The sequence below is a fragment of the Hyla sarda genome, unplaced genomic scaffold (assembly GCF_029499605.1).
Source record: "Hyla sarda isolate aHylSar1 unplaced genomic scaffold, aHylSar1.hap1 scaffold_1154, whole genome shotgun sequence".
In the NCBI taxonomy this organism is placed as follows: Eukaryota; Metazoa; Chordata; class Amphibia; order Anura; family Hylidae; genus Hyla; species Hyla sarda.
In genome coordinates this window covers 112,714-116,981 of record NW_026607776.1, presented here as the reverse complement: position 1 = coordinate 116,981, position 4,268 = coordinate 112,714, and the positions used below count along the sequence as shown (strand labels likewise).

General features: G+C 46.1%; 2 non-coding genes across 2 annotated transcripts; both read left to right on the top strand.

Moving 5' to 3' along the window:
* Window positions 1–1,263: 1,263 nt before the first annotated feature.
* On the top strand, window positions 1,264–1,455 carry LOC130302186 (U2 spliceosomal RNA). The gene has a single exon (XR_008852486.1). It is a non-coding gene; the product is annotated as a U2 spliceosomal RNA (small nuclear RNA).
* A 2,103-nt stretch (window positions 1,456–3,558) lies between these two features.
* On the top strand, window positions 3,559–3,749 carry LOC130302181 (U2 spliceosomal RNA). The gene has a single exon (XR_008852481.1). It is a non-coding gene; the product is annotated as a U2 spliceosomal RNA (small nuclear RNA).
* The last annotated feature ends 519 nt before the right edge of the window (window positions 3,750–4,268 follow it).

The following is a 4,268-nucleotide window of genomic DNA, read 5'->3' as shown; positions in this document are numbered from 1 at the left end:
AGCACCTATGTATAATGTTGTAAAAATGCTCTAGAAGCTAAAGTCGCAGAAATGTCACACATATTTGGCCTGCAACTTTCTGTGCGACAAATTCAGACAGGAAAAATCAGTATAAATCCTTAGAAAATTATCCCCCAGTGTCTCCATCTGCTGGCGGTATTGAATAAGCATTGCTGCACTGATGGGGTATGCATTAGACGAAAAAAAAGAAGAAAAAGAAGAATAATACGCCCAGAAAAGAGGCGAAAAGGAGAAAAACGTAAAAAAACTTGAAAAAAAAGTAAGAGGAAGAGAAGGGAAAAAAAGGTGGAAATGGGTTTAAAAGTGATTTCGGCGGAGAAATATATATATATATATATATATATATATATATATATATAAATATATATACGCGCACACACACACATATATATATAAACGTATTCTCCGTTGAGATATTGCAGCCGCTGCTGTGTCCAGGGCCAGGAGCCTTAGCACTGTGCTGTGATGTCACTCAATACCACTGACATCACTAGGTGTAAACAACATCTCTCCTTTGCTGTGTATGTGACTATGGAGCTGTTTGGTGATGTCGTCTATTATGGCCTTCATAGAAGCAACAGGAGATTGTTGCATCCATCTAGAACCCTCAGAACTACAGTGCTATGATGTCACTCACTTCCACAGGCCTTGCAGAGTGTAAACAACAACAACCCAGCTTTGTTGTGTATGTAACCATAGGGATTTGTGATGTCACCTAGAACCTTCACAGCAGCGACAGCTTTATGAGGAGCATCAGCACTGCTCTGCCTGAGCAGAACCATCACCGCCATAGGTTGTCAAATAACCCGGGTTTAACCCACACAGGTAAGTCCAATGGGGTGCAGGCATGTCCTCTATGCTTACAGCTTCCCGTGGGTGTTGGTTTGATACCGTTTGGGACAGCCAAGGAGGCATCTGCAGGCAACAAAGGTAGGTGTGTGCTTGTGTGTGTGTTTCCTATGCAGATCCTAAGCCCAGTGTCACATGCAAGTAGGAGGAGTAGAAGGGTTCCTGGCAAATCCGGGTTATGGATTGCATTTAAAAAGGCCCCCGTGGGAGTGCAATGGGCCCCTGTCTTGCTGCTTAGCAATAATGGTATGGGTTTAGGTTCTGCTGTGTGTACTGGTGGTTGACTGCCCCCAGCCCAGAGTGTGCATGGAAAATTGTCTGGCAGCCTCCCTGACAGCAAGCAGTGATAGTGCCCATGAAGGGCACCTTGTTGGGCCCGCCCCTTTCACGGTTATCGCTTCTCGGCCTTTTGGCTAAGATCAAGTGTAGTATCTGTTCTTATCAGTTTAATATCTTGATACGTCCCCTATCTGGGGACCATATATTAAATGGATTTTTGAGAACGGGGGCCGATTTCGAAGCTTGCTTCCGTCGCCCTATGCATTGACCCGATATGGCAGTATCTTCGGGTACAGTGCACCACCCCCTTACAGGGTTAAAAGAAAGATTCCTACTTTCATTGCTACCTGCTTGCTGGCTAGCCAGCTAGCCAGCCCTGTGGGCCTTGCTGCTGCTGCAGCCAAAAAACAAAAGGTGGTGCTGCTGCTGCTTCTGCTGCTTCTGCTTCTGCTTGTGTCTGGCCGCTGTTGGAGCGTCCAGGCACAGGACTTCTGCTGCTGCTGACTAAATGGCCTCCTTAATTGGATCATTTGAGTAGCCAGCACACCTGTGCAGGTAGGGCATGACATGATAGGCAGCTGCCTTGATAGCGGGTGGGTGCTGAATGTTCCTAATTGACAAAATAAGATTAATGCTTATGAAGAAATATAAAATCTCATCCCTTCCCCAATATCGCGCCACACCCCTACCCCTTAATTCCCTGGTTGAACTTGATGGACATATGTCTTTTTTCGACCGTACTAACTATGTAACTATGTAACATAACATGGGGGGGGGGGGGGTCTCCTGGCTGTTCACACAGGTGTGTCATTGCTGTACATTGACCATGCATTGCTTCTGTGGTATTGCAAAGGCAAAGACAAATGCTTCAGCCATCCATTGCACTAATGGATTGGTCATCAGCTGGCTGTCTATGTCCCGCATCAATATAGACCAAAGTACAGAGGGTTAGGCTATGCTATTGTGCACCTACCTGATGCATCAGAAGGTGCGAGGCCCTTGCTAAATTCTGTGCACAGACTTTGAGATCTATGCTTTAGACTGTATCTAAACCTGCTCCAACATGGACTGACATTCTGGCCTACTTTCAGCCGATGCGACTTGTCTGTCGCTGAACAGTCGCTTTTTATGTATTCAGCACCTATGTATAATGTTGTAAAAATGCTCTAGAAGCTAAAGTCGCAGAAAATGTCACACATATTTGGCCTGCAACTTTCTGTGCGACAAATTCAGACAGGAAAAATCAGTATAAATCCTTAGAAAATTATCCCCCAGTGTCTCCATCTGCTGGCGGTATTGAATAAGCATTGCTGCACTGATGGGGGTATGCATTAGACGAAAAAAAAGAAGAAAAAGAAGAATAATACGCCCAGAAAAGAGGCGAAAAGGAGAAAAACGTAAAAAAAAAACGTGAAAAAAAAAGTAAGAGGAAGAGAAGGGAAAAAAAGGTGGAAATGGGTTTAAAAGTGATTTCGGCGGAGAAATATATATATATATATATATATATATATATATATATATATATATATGCGCACACACACACATATATATAAACGTATTCTCCGTTGAGATTATTGCAGCCGCTGCTGTGTCCCAGGGCCTCAGGAGCCTTAGCACTGTGCTGTGATGTCACTCAATACCACTGACATCACTAGGTGTAAACAACATCTCTCCTTTGCTGTGTATGTGGACTATGGAGCTGTTTGGTGATGTCGTCTATTATGGCCTTCATAGAAGCAACAGGAGATTGTTGCATCCATCTAGAACCCTCAGAACTACAGTGCTATGATGTCACTCACTTCCACAGGCCTTGCAGAGTGTAAACAACAACAACCCAGCTTTGTTGTGTATGTAACCATAGGGATTTGTGATGTCACCTAGAACCTTCACAGCAGCGACAGCTTTATGAGGAGCATCAGCACTGCTCTGCCTGAGCAGAACCATCACCGCCATAGGTTGTCAAATAACCCGGGTTTAACCCACACAGGTAAGGTCCAATGGGGTGCAGGCATGTCCTCTATGCTTACAGCTTCCCGTGGGTGTTGGTTTGATACCGTTTGGGGACAGCCAAGGAGGCATCTGCAGGCAACAAAGGTAGGTGTGTGCTTGTGTGTGTGTTTCCTATGCAGATCCTAAGCCCAGTGTCACATGCCAGTAGGAGGAGTAAGAAGGGTTCCTGGCAAATCCGGGTTATGGATTGCATTTAAAAAGGCCCCGTGGGAGTGCAATGGGCCCCTGTCTTGCTGCTTAGCAATAATGGTATGGGTTTAGGTTCTGCTGTGTGTACTGGTGGTTGACTGCCCCCCAGCCCAGAGTGTGCATGGAAAATTGTCTGGCAGCCTCCCTGACAGCAAGCAGTGATAGTGGCCCATGAAGGGCAACCTTGTTGGGCCCGCCCCTTTCACGGTTATCGCTTCTCGGCCTTTTGGCTAAGATCAAGTGTAGTATCTGTTCTTATCAGTTTAATATCTGATACGTCCCCTATCTGGGGACCATATATTAAATGGATTTTTGAGAACGGGGGCCGATTTCGAAGCTTGCTTCCGTCGCCCTATGCATTGACCCGATATGGCAGTATCTTCGGGTACAGTGCACCACCCCCTTACAGGGTTAAAAAGAAAGATTCCTACTTTCATTGCTACCTGCTTGCTGGCTAGCCAGCTAGCCAGCCCTGTGGGCCTTGCTGCTGCTGCAGCCAAAAAACAAAAGGTGGTGCTGCTTGCTGCTTCTGCTGCTTCTGCTTCTGCTTGTGTCTGGCCGCTGTTGGGAGCGTCCAGGCACAGGACTTCTGCTGCTGCTGACTAAATGGCCTCCTTAATTGGATCATTTGAGTAGCCAGCACACCTGTGCAGGTAGGGCATGACATGATAGGCAGCTGCCTTGATAGCGGGTGGGTGCTGAATGTTCCTAATTGACAAAATAAGATTAATGCTTATGAAGAAATATAAAATCTCATCCCTTCCCCAATATCGCGCGCACACCCCTACCCCTTAATTCCCTGGTTGAACTTGATGGACATATGTCTTTTTTCGACCGTACTAACTATGTAACATAACATTGGGGGGGGGGGGGGGGGTCTCCTGGCTGTTCACACAGGTGTGTCATTGCTGTACATTGAC